We start from the raw sequence: 12,309 nt of genomic DNA, 5'->3' as shown, positions 1-12,309 counted from the left end.
GATTCCTCTGGTTGTTGTAACAACATTAGAATGTCTCAAATAGCATCACGGAGAAATGAGCATGCAAAAATTGTGTTTCCATGGACAGAAAAATCTAATGGAAGAATTGGCAGTTTTAGTCTCTTGCCTTGTGGGCAGTATGCCCAGAGGAAGCCAACATGATGATCAAGACATGAGCTGGATTTCCCCGAACTTGGCAGGGCACAGCTCCACAGCCACCTTCATCCTCTCCTTGGCATTCACTCTCCACAGGAGAGTCCGCATTACCAGGCGAGAATACCCTCTCCGTCCAGTGCTACCTCTAGGTATAAAGGAACTTTTGAGATTTGCAGTATCTGCAAAACAACATTTGGATGAATGAACCAACTATAATAGAGCTGTTAAAAAAGGAGCATGAAGTGGAAAAACCAGTGTGGAATATAGTGTCATCTTTCCTGGCAGGAATATAGAAGCATGGAAGCCCATTTGTAACTTGAGAAGTGTATTCCCAGGCAGCAGTCCAGGATTTTTCTTACCCTTTTGTCTTAAAACAAAGAAACAAACAAACCTAAGTGTCCATCAACAGATGAATAGCTAATGAAGATGTGGTATATACATATACAGTGGAATACTACTTAGCCATAAAAAAGAATGAAATTTTGCCATTTGCAGCGACATGGATGAACTTGGAAGACATTATGCTAAGTGAAATAAGTCAGGCAAAGACAAATACTGTATGAAATCACTTATACATATGGAATCTAAAAAATACAACACTATAGTGAATACAACAAAAAAGAAGCAGGAGCTCCCGTCATGGCTCAGTGGTTAACGAATCCAACTAGGAACCATGAGGTTGCAGGTTCCATCCCTGGTCTCGCTCAGTGGGTTAAGAATCCGGCATTGCGGAGTTCCTGTCGTGGCGCAGTGGTTAACGAATCCGACTAGGAACCATGAGGTTGCGGGTTCACTCCCTGCCCTTGCTCAGTGGGTTAACGATCTGGCGTTGCTGTGAGCTGTGGTGTAGGTTGCAGATGCGACTCAGATCCCGCATTGCTGTGGCTCTGGCGTAGGCCAGTGGCCTCAGCTCCAATTCGACCCCTAGCCTGGGAACCTCCATATGCCGCGGAAGCGGTCCAAAGAAATGCCAAAAAAAAAAAAAAAAAAAAAAAAAAAGAATCCGGCATTGCCATGAGCTGTGGTGTAGGTTGCAGACATGACTCAGATCCTGTGTTGCTATGGCTGTGGCATAGGCCGGTGGCTACAGCTCCAATTAGACCCCTAGCCTGGGAACCTCCATATGCTGCAGGAGCGGTCCTAGAAAAGACAAAAAAAGAAAGAAAAAAAAAAAAAGAAGCAGACACAGATATAGAGAACAAACTAATACTTACTAGTGGGGAGAGGGAAGGGGGAAGGGACAATATGGGGTGGGGGAGTAAGAGGTACAAACTCTTAGGTATAAAATAAGCTACAAGTGTATATTTTACAATAAGGGGAATATGGCCGGTATTTTATAATTATGAATGGTGTTCAACCTTTAAAAATTGTGAATCATTATACGATGCACTTGTAACATATTGTACAGCAACTGTAATTTAGTTTAAAAAAAAAAAAAAAAGAGGAAGAGTTCCCACCGTGGCTCAGCAGTAACAAACCCAACTAATATCCATGAGGACGCAGGTTCCATCCCTGGCCTTGCTCAGTGGGTTAAGGATCTGGCATTGCCATGAACTGTGGTGTAGGTCGCAAACTCAGCTCGGATCCCATATGGCTGTGGCTGTGGCTGGCAGCTACACCTCCGAGTCGACCCCCAGCCAGGGAACCTCCATATGCCTGGGGCGTGGCCCTAATAAGACAAAAAAAAAAAAGAAAGAAAGAAAAAGAAAAGAAAACAAAAGCAGACAAATAAAGCACCCTGATGTAGTTCCCGTCATGGCGCAGCAGAAACGAATCTGACTAGGAACCGTGAGGGTATGGGTTTAATCCCCGGCCTTGCTCAGTGGGTTAAGGATCTAGCGTTGCTGTGAGCTGTGGTATAGGTCAGCAGCTGTAGCTCCGATTTGACCCCTAGCCTGGGAACCTCCGTATGCAGTGGATGCGGCCCTAAAAAGACAAAAGACAAAATAATAATAATAATAATGAAGCACCCTGAGATCATTGGAGCTCCCACAATCAAATCTGGCCACCTATGGGCCACCAGAACTAGAACACCTGACAGCAAAAGCAAAGGCTGTACTGGTGACAATTACCATCTCTCTCTTTCTCTCTCTCTAGATGTACATGTATATGTATATCTATGTATGTATGGCAGATTTTGATTCCTGCTTTAGGGGCCCTCACTTGACTCCTTCGTAACCCAAAGGAGCCTTGCTCCATGACTGCAATCTCTTTGGAGATGAGCTACTGAGATAACCAGACAGATCTCTCCGTCACAGTTCTTGCTTAGTTGCATTGATAACATTGTTTTCCTGGTGAGAATGATGAAACTGTTTCTCTGTGGCTTTTAGTTAGGGTGTTTTCTAGTACTTCAAGGGTTTCTGTAACCACTGCTGGAGTTTTGGGCTCAGGTGCACCAGGTCCCGGTCCTGTGTGCTCCCTTGCTCCCTGGGCACTGCTAGGGCAGTCCGACCAGCCTCCGAAAGCCCGCAGCTCAGGATGTGCCCTGGGGAGGATTTGAGGGGTAGTCCTCACCACTCTGCAGGTTAAGTCTCCCCGAGTGGCTTCATTTCCATAACAACCCAAATCAGTGTGCAAGTGACACACTTTTGCCATTAAAATGACAATGACCCTAGGCCAAATAGGAATCGTTTAAAAATAGACTGAGCCTCTCTTGGCAAAATTAAAATTGATTTAATCCTGTACTAATGTGAACTTGGAAACGATAAATGTTGAAACATTTCATAGCCTGCTTTGCACAATGACATGAGCAGTGACATTTCAAGAAGATAATTGTGCAGTAATAAAAAAAAAAAAAGGCAGTCAAATCTGCACAGTGAAATATGGCCTTAATTGGCTGCCATGGGGTGGTGTGTATGAGCAACAATTAGAAAAAGCATCATAACATAGAAATCGACTTTTTTTTTCATTCTTGTCTTCGTCCAAAATGTAATTAGTATATTAAATCCAAAGTACCTTTATACATGAAGTATAATGCCACTATGAGAGGGATGAAGAGGTGCAAATTTCTTGCAAGTCATTTAAACATTTGGCAGGTTCAGATTTTTTTGTTGTTTTTTTTTCAAATGAGTTTAGTAAAACCATATTCAACAATGATATAAACATATAGGACAAATTGCTGATATGTGAATTTTTAAATTTTTTCCATGTTGTTACACATTCTTGTTATTATTTTTTTATTCTTATTTTTATTTCTGGTCTTTTTAGGGCTGCACCGTGGCATAAGGAGGTTCCCAGGCTAGGGTCCAGTGGGAGCTGTAGCCGCTGGCCTACACCACAGCCATAGCAACACCAGATCTGAGACATGTCTGCGACCTACACCACAGCTCATGGCGACGCTGGATCCTTAACCCACTGAGTGAGGCTGGGGATCGAAACTGCGTCCTCATGGATGCCAGTCAGCTTCATTTCAGCTGAGCCATGACAGGAAGTCCCTTTTTTAAATTTTTAAAAATTTTATTGAAGTATAGTTGATTTATAATGTTGTGATAATTCGCTGTACAGCAAAGTAACTCAGTTATACATATACACACATCCATTTTTTTTTCAGATTCTTTTTCCATATTAATTATCATAGAATAATGCGTAGAGTTCCCTGTGCTATACAGCAGGTCCCCATTGGCCTGTCATTTTATATACCACAGTGTGCAGATGCCTATCACAAACCTTCAGTCCATCCCTTCCCCCCCAACCTATCCCCTTTGGTAACCCTAAGTTTGTTTTCAAAATCTGAGTCTGTTTCTATACTGCTATAAAGTCATTTGTATACTTTTTTTAGATTCCACACATGAGCGATGTCATACGATGTTTGTCTTTCTCTGTCTGACTTACCTCTCTTAGTTTAATAATCTCAGGTTGTATATATGTTGCTGCAAATGGCATTATTTTGTTCTTTTTTTTTAAAATGACCACACCTGTGGCACATGAAATTTCCCAGGCTAGGGGTTGACTTGGAGCTGCAACTGAGGCCTACACCACAACTCACAGCAACATGGGATCCTTAACCCACTGAGCAAGGCCAGGGATTGAACCCACATCCTCACCAGGACTAGTTTGGTTCTTAATCCACTGAGACACATTTTGTTGTTTTTTACAGCTGAGTAGTATTCCATAACTTAGTCCATTCATCTGTCAATGAACATTTAAGTTGTTTCCATGTCTTTGCTATTGTGAATAGTGCTCCAATGAACATAGGGATGCATGGTGCATGTATCTTTTGGAATTATATTTTTTCCAAATATATATGCCCAAGACTGGGACTGATGGATCATATGTAATTCTATTTTTAGTTTTTTGAGGAACCTCCATACTGTTTTTCATAGTGGTTGCACCAATTTACATTCCCATCAACCATGTAGGAGTGTTCCAGGTGTGGAAAGTAACAGAATGTCTTTTCTAGCAAAGGAAATCTTGGTTACTCCACCCTGCTGCTCCGGCTTCTGCTGAATCAACCCTGTGACCCCTTCCTCCTTGCCTCTTTTCCCAGTAACAATTTCTTTCAAATTAGCCAACCAGGAAGAATGTGCGCCCTGACCTGACCAATGGGAAGGGAACAGGTACATCACCTGTGTTAGGGACAAATAGGGGCGGGTCCTTTGTTCTGCACACACTTTTTGGAGTGCCTGCGCCCTTCTGCAGAAGTAAAGAGCCTTGTTGAGATCTCCCCCTGTTCATGTGTCTCATTTTTCAACACTGATGATCCAAGCCATGTCCCCAACACAGGGAAGGAATTTTATTTTAGTTTTTAAATTTTTTTCTCCTTTTTAGGGCTGCACCTGTGGCATATGGAAGTTCCCAGGCTAGGGGCTGAATCAGAGCTGCCAGCCTATGCCACAACCACAGCAACATGAGATACTTAACCCACTGAGGGAGGCCAGGCATCAAACCCATATCCTCATGGATACTAGTCGTGTTCTTAACTCACTGAGCCACACTGGGAATTCCAGGGAAGGCTTTTTAAAGGCAACATTTGGGGTAAGCATTGCAGTTCGTGGGCTTTCTTCTGATTGGTTGCTGGTGAGGTTATAGCATGTTGTCTCAGGGATCTTAATCATCAAACTTCCGGTTCCAACCTGCCTGGGGTCTACGTGCTAGTGGTCAGCATGTAGTCATCATCCTCCACCTCTTTTCCCAGTAACAATTTCTTTCAAATTAGCCAACCAGGAAGAATGTGCGCCCTGACCTGACCAATGGGAAGGGGACAAGTACATCACCTGTGCTAGGGACAAATAGGTGGGTGGGGGGGTGGGGTCTTAGTTTCTGCAGAACAACTCAATGATTTACGTCAGACTGTGTGCCTGGAACTGGGCCTCTGCTCACTGGGGCCAAATAGAAACTCAGAGACTGTTCTGTGTGAAGGAGAAAAAAATATCTTTATTGTTTTGCCGGGCAAAGGAGGGTCAGAGCAGGGTAATGTGCAAAGACTGTGCCCTTCTTAGGAGAGATTGGGAGGTGGTTTTATAGTTTAGGGGAGTGAAAAATAATAGGGCTGCAGAGAAAGATCAGGGTAGAGGCAAGCTCGCCTTGTTTTCAAAGCGGGTGTTCAGTGGTGTGGTGGTCTTCTTTCTGGAATGAGGGGTGCTTCGTTAACATCTTCCATTTGCTGGGGGGTTCAGTTCTGCAGAAAAACTCAAAGATATTGTTATCCATATTCCTTGAGGAGGGACCAGGACCTGCCCCAAAGCTGCACTACTGTTTCTTGACAGCTCCTCCCAGGTCTCTGCATCCCCTCCCTTCCCTGAGAGCAACTGTAGGAACCTGCCTTCTGGAACTCAGGGGATGTCAGGGAGGCTGAAGTTTATTCCCTAAAAAACAAGAAATGGGGGACATGGAAAGGCTTATGTTCCAAGGAGCCCACAGGCCCTACTTGGTTTCGATTGTTGTGTATATTCGTTGAGGAGGAACTAGCACTCTTTTTCTTTGCTGAACTATTGTTTAAGCTAATTACTTTCCTTACTTTGTTTCTGTAACAAAGTACTTACAGAACTTAAAAAAAAAAAAAAAAAAAAAAAAAAAAAAGGGCCAGGAGAATTTAGCCTTTTTTTATAAACAAGAAACTAGGGACATGAACAGACTTGTACTTAGGAGGGCCCTGAATTTTCCTGCTCAGTTTCACAATTCAGCAGATTTTAGCAAAAGGAACGCCGAGGAGCCATAAAAGCTTTTATGGGTAGATGAAATGGAAAGAAGTTATACTAGGCAAAACAATGCATTAGTTATTGCAAGGTTACTTTTCTTTGGGGGATAGCAAGAGTCTATCCAGCTGCTACCTAACTAGTGCTGATCAGGAAATTCCTGATTAGCTGATGCCTGATTCCATTCCTGGGAAAGCAGAAATTGTAACTCAGTCTTGGTTTGGTGATGTGGGGCTTAGCCTAAATGACTCCATTTGGTTGTCTTATTTTTAACACTAGTACGAGATTATTACTGGATATAACTTAGGAATGGCCAGATGGAAGAGATGCATGGAGCAAAGTATGGGGAAAGCTTCTATGCCCCCTCCAAATGTGCCCCTCTCCTGGAATCTTCATGTGTTCACCAACCTGGAAGCTCTCTGAGCCCTGTCCTTTTAGGTTTTAATGTTGATTTCATTACATAGGTGCTGATTTAATCATTAGCCATTGACAATTGATTCAACCCCTAGTTCCTCTCCTCTCCCCTCCCCAGAGATGCGTAAGGGTCTGGGGTGGAACTGAAAGTTCCAACCTTCTGATCACTTAGTTGGTTCTCCCGTAACCGTCCCCATCCTTAGGTGACCTAGGGATTTTCCAAAGTCAGTTTATTAACATAAGAAAAGACACCCTAATCTCTGTCATCATTAGGGAAATTCCATGGGTTTTAGGAGCTCTGTGCTAAAACTGGGATAAAGACCAAACATTTATTTGTTATTATAAAACACTCTATTGTTGCAGAAACCAGAGCAGCAGAAAGAGACAGTGGAGATGCGGAATAGCCAGGTTTATTCAGCACAGGTGCGGGCTCAGAGGAGTCGCCTCCAGAGTCTGAGCACCAGATCTTGTTCTGGGTAGCTTTTATGTAATACAGACTTCCGGGTCTTGTTCCCCGACCCCCCCCCCCCCCCCCCCCCGAACAAGCAGTCCCGGCCCTCCCCCTTCCTGGAGCAGACAGAGTTCCTGCCTAAGAAGCTGAGCCAGCAAAATTACACAAGCAAAGCCAATAAGCCCTGCTTGGAGCACAGTTTGTAGAGCTGCTAGCAAAGACATAAGACACACAGTTGCTACAAGATTACAAGAAGGGTGATATTGTAGGAGGATATGTCCCTATAAAAAGGTAGAAAAGAGAGACCCCAGCCATGATGACTAAGCAAAGTCCAGCCAATTGCCCCAACCACCCCTCCCTCATGCATCTGCTTCTGTAAACTTGTTTCCGCATCTACTCCCTTACCTGACCTCACTCTGGTCTGACCAGCTAAGCATGACCCAGGAAGAGCTAGCCCATAAAAGCCTTGGGAAACCCTTCTTTGGGGCTCAGACTTGGGAGAGCGATCCCCTCTGAGCCCGCCAGCATAATAAACCTGAGGTCTTCCAACTCTCCCCGGGCTAGGTTGGTTTCTCGCCAAGTAAAAGAGCTGATACACTGCAGCCACGGGGCTGTTACTAGAGCTGATACACTGTGGCGCAGGGCTGCTGGGCAGCTATGGTAACAATATGTGGCAAGCAAAGCTGTTGACTAGCACGTAGCTGCATTTCCAGCCGAGGTGGGGGTGGGGTGGGGAGAAGGGTTATTTCTTTAGTTAAAACTCTTACTTCACTATCACTCTTAGAATGCTCCCACATTTACTGTCCCCAAGTTCCCAAGTTCTGCTTGGGACTGTGTTCCCCAGCAGAAGCCCCGGTGTTGCCCTGTGCAGAGATTCACCCCTGGGGTGGGGAGAGTGTGGGGCTGGGGGTGAAAGGATAGGGTCAGGGCGGATAGCTGGCCCCTACATTTGAAACTGACAGCACGAATGGCTTGAAGCCAACCTAAACCCAGATTGGGACTGGAACCCACGGTTTTAAATTAGAATCACTCACCCAGTGTCTGGACTCACTGAGGTTCAGGTTCTTCATGCCTCCACGCAGAAGGAATTCAGTGAGAGACAAAGGGATAGGCAAGAAATAGATTTATTAAGATAGGACGCTTGTGAGAGATGCAAGTGGGCAGGCACAGGAGCTCTGCCCTGAAGATCTGGTGGGTTACAGTTTTATCATCCAAGGGGAGTGGGGGTCGGAAAACACTGCCTCTTCCTCTTTCTTCCAGCAGTAGCTCCTCCTTTAGTATTTGGAAAGGTGTGTATTCAAATCAGCAGAAAGCTGGTCCTCAAACCCTTGCCTTGGGTCTGAATCTGAATGCAGGCCTCATCCCATCCCCACCCAATGACCTGAGGCAATTCTCGCACCTCCTCTAGTTAAGCAAGACTGCCTTGTTCTGATGGCTTTTCTTGAGCAATTTATTAACTTACACTGATCTCCCAAAGTCCCTTAAGTTTTTCTCTTTATCTATGGTCCTTTATTGGGACTTCTACATCCGCCTGTGCCTAGTCCAGCCCTATCACATGGGTCCCAACCTCTGAGCCACCTTCCTCTCCAAGCTCACCTGTGCTCCTTTAACAGAGAAGAACCCTGTGGGGCTCCTGGACTTATAATATCTTTGAGTTCTTCTGCAGAACTAAAACTGCCAACAAAAGGAAGATGTTAACCACTTGATGACGCATTCTTCATTCCTAAGAGAAGGTGACAGTTGGATACAGCCTCAGAACTACGAACTCATCAGGAGACCCCATGAGGCCAGATTAACAGCATACAGGCTCAGGCTTAGGCTCAGCATACACCCTGATCCTTATCAGCAATCCGGCCTTGAACCATTTCTGTAAAACCAATTCCTTCAAGGGTCAGGCCACACAGTTTTTGAAAGCACAGCCCTGCTGTGTCCCCCTTTGCCTAACAAAGCAATAAAGCTATTCTTCGGCCTTCACCCAGTGAGATTCAGTTTGAGGTCTGGGTGCACAGAGGCTAGGTTTTGGCAACACTCCCACTGGGGCCTCTGATTTCTGAGTCTTTCAGGGACTCCAGGGTAAAAATCAGGATGCAGCTTAGCATCTCTCTGCAAAGTCAGCTCAGCATTTGGCTCTCTCGGGTCTGCAGAATCGGATGCTTGTCAGCTTTCCAATTTTGTTGCTTACTGTTTCCTCTCTCATTCGCTCTCGTGGGTTTGTGTCATCAAAAACTATTTGCTATGGTTTTAGAAGAATTTGGGGAGGAGATGAAACCAAAGGGATGTGTTTAATCTGCCATCTTTCCCCCAATTCCAGTGAGTTTTACCAATATAATATGTTCACATGTGGAAAGTCCTTGCAATTAACATATTGAAACTGACCAGGGCCCTGTGGGGCTCCTGGACATAAAAGACTGTATCCCCATTGCTTTTTAGAAATAGGCCTCATTCAAGTTCAAACAGTTGCTAATGGGGGTGGGGGTGGGGCAGTTGTCAGGTTAGTTTCCAGGAAGGTCCCAGTCTAGGGGTAGAATCAGAGATGCAGCTGCCGGCCTACCCCACAGCCACAGCAACACCAGATATGAACTGCATCTGTGGCCTATACTGCAGCTGCGGCAATGCCAGATACTTAACCCACTGAGCGAGACCAGGGTTCGAACCCACATCCTCATGGATACTAGTCAGGATCTTAACCAGCCGAGCCACAGTGGGAACTCCCTATTCTTTTTGATGCAATGGTCATTTTCACCATTCTTGATTTCTTGATGGGTCAAAGTCAGCCCAGAGTTGGGAGGAGAGGTAGAAACAACCCCTCCCCACCCCCCGTCATGAAGGTAGAGCAGGGGTATTTGCAGCCCCTCATGTAGTTTGAGAGTCTGAGGAAAACCTACCCTGGCTTTGCCTCACAGCAAAATTTGGGAAGAGACTCTCCACTTCCCCACTAATCTTCCTGGAGCCTGGCACATGTGAAACTACGTGGATAATCTGTACTGTACCATCCTCGGGGGCAGGGGCGTTGAGGCCAAAATCTTCTTCCCCTGCCACTCTCCCCTCTCCCCGAAAATATCTATATTCATCTTAGGGGCTACATGGGGGCTCATTGTTACAATGGCTCTTTATGCTGACCCAGGAGACTGACCACCTTGCTCAAGCGACATCCTGATTTCGCCGCTGGTGCCAACTTTCCCAAGATGACGAGACCCTTCCCCCTGTTGGAAATTACAATAACTCTGGCTCGGGTCGTCAGTGTCGGAAAGTGAGACATGTGGACAAGGAGAAATCTCGACAAGGCTCTTTACTTCTGCAGGAGCGCGCGGGCACTCCAACAAGTGTGTGTGCGCGGGCACAGAACAAAGGACCCGCCCCCTATTTATCCCTAATGCAGGTGATGTACTTGTCCCCTTCCCATTGGTCAGGTCAGGGCGCACATTCTTCCTGGTTGGCTAATTTGAAAGAAATTGTTACTGGGAAAAGAGGCAAGGAGGAAGGGGGTCACAGGGTTGATTCAGCGGAAGCAGGAGCAGCAGAATGGAATAACCAAGATTTCCTTTGATAGAAAAGACATTCTGTTACTTTCCACACCCCCTCACCCTGGGACACCATACCCCTCCAGCTTTCTCAGGATTATGAGAGACCACCCTACCTTGAGACACCATTGACTTTCTCATGACTATGTGACCACCAGAGTCCAGCTGCAAGCAAAGGATCAACTAAACTCCCCCTGCCTCAGGGAATCCAATTGTCCATTGGCGGGGGGGGGGGGGTATAAGAAGGCCCCTTGAGAAGGGCAGGGGGCTGGCTCTTCTCAAGGGTCAGTCACCCTCTCCCTTTCCCCTCTAAAAAATTTTCTCTTTGCCTGAACACCTGACTCGTTACCTTTTTCTCTGTGCTTGCCTTACAATTCAGAGGCAGGAACCTCAGCAATCCCACTCAGGGCATATATGGGGTGTGTATGTGTGTATATGTGAATGTGGTATGTGTGTATGTATGTGTGTGTGATGTTTATGTGTGTATGTGGTGTTACTTCTGTGTGGTGTGTGTGTGTGATGTTTATGCAGTGTGTGATGTGTATGTATATGTGTGTGGAGGATGTCTAGTGTGTGTATGTGGTGACTACACATGTGTGGTGTCTGTGTGATGCCGGAAAGATGATGCTGGAATCCGGGTTCTTGTTCACGATAGTCGAAGAATGAACTCTGTGAACACACAGGCAGCAAGCAAAGTTTTGTTAAAGGAAAGCAGATAGCTCCTAGGGCTGCTGGGATGGGGGAGAAGAGCCCCCCTTTCTCTATTGTCCTATAGGGGTTTTTATTCCTTAAAGTTGGGAGGGTCCAGAGAGATGTGGTCTTCTCCCATTGGCCTTGCTTAGTTACTCATACCAGTCTTTGTCCAATAGGGTCCTAGGGGTGGAAATGTCCCCGTAAGTCTCATAGTTTCTTTGACCTTTTCCTCCCGTAAACTGAGTCACAGGGGGTTAGGGATTAAGGTCCATCGGGGCATAGCAGTTCCTGAGTGGTGAAGGCCAGGCAGCTGGAACCCACCCCACCCCAACCCTCATTTGGGCTGGATCAGGCGCTGCATAAAATTCTCAGTCTCCATTTCAGCCAAGGACAACCACCTTAGTGCCATCACAAAGGTCTCCATGCAAAGCTCAGGAGCTGAAGAAAAAGGAATCAAGGAATTGAGGCCACTTTAAGGAATCATCACGACAATAATACTAATCCCTGACACATAAAATATTCAATAAAAATTGGCTTGATGGAAGATTCTGGATTCCAATCAGCATTCTGATGAAATGTTTCAATCTGTTTGCCAGAATATGATTTCAGAGACGTTGAAAGGGAAACTTCAAAAAATATTTTGATTTACTTCATTTGGGGCTTTCTAAATATTTAATGTTTAAAATCTTTCAAATTATTGATTCAAAATGATGTTTGTTTCCAACAACTTATGTTTCGTTTACATTTGTCAGTTATAGGCACTCAACAAAATCAGTCTCATGTGGCATTTTGTAATGTAGGTAATTGCTATTATTGTTTTTTCTTAGCATTCTAGCATTGAAGTCATAGGAGGATGACGATAAGGAAAGCTAATGTAATCTAACAGGCATAAGAACTCAGAGGTCCTACTAGGAAGTTTCCATACTTCTCCCTCCCACAG

This window comes from Sus scrofa, chromosome 14 (assembly GCF_054392235.1).
Source record: "Sus scrofa isolate SSC_HxYL_T2T_F1_AM1 chromosome 14, Sscrofa_HxYL_maternal_Yorkshire_Landrace_v2.0, whole genome shotgun sequence".
NCBI classification, from domain to species: Eukaryota; Metazoa; Chordata; class Mammalia; order Artiodactyla; family Suidae; genus Sus; species Sus scrofa.
The sequence above is the reverse complement of the archived record's forward strand: the minus strand, read 5'-3'. Positions refer to the sequence as shown.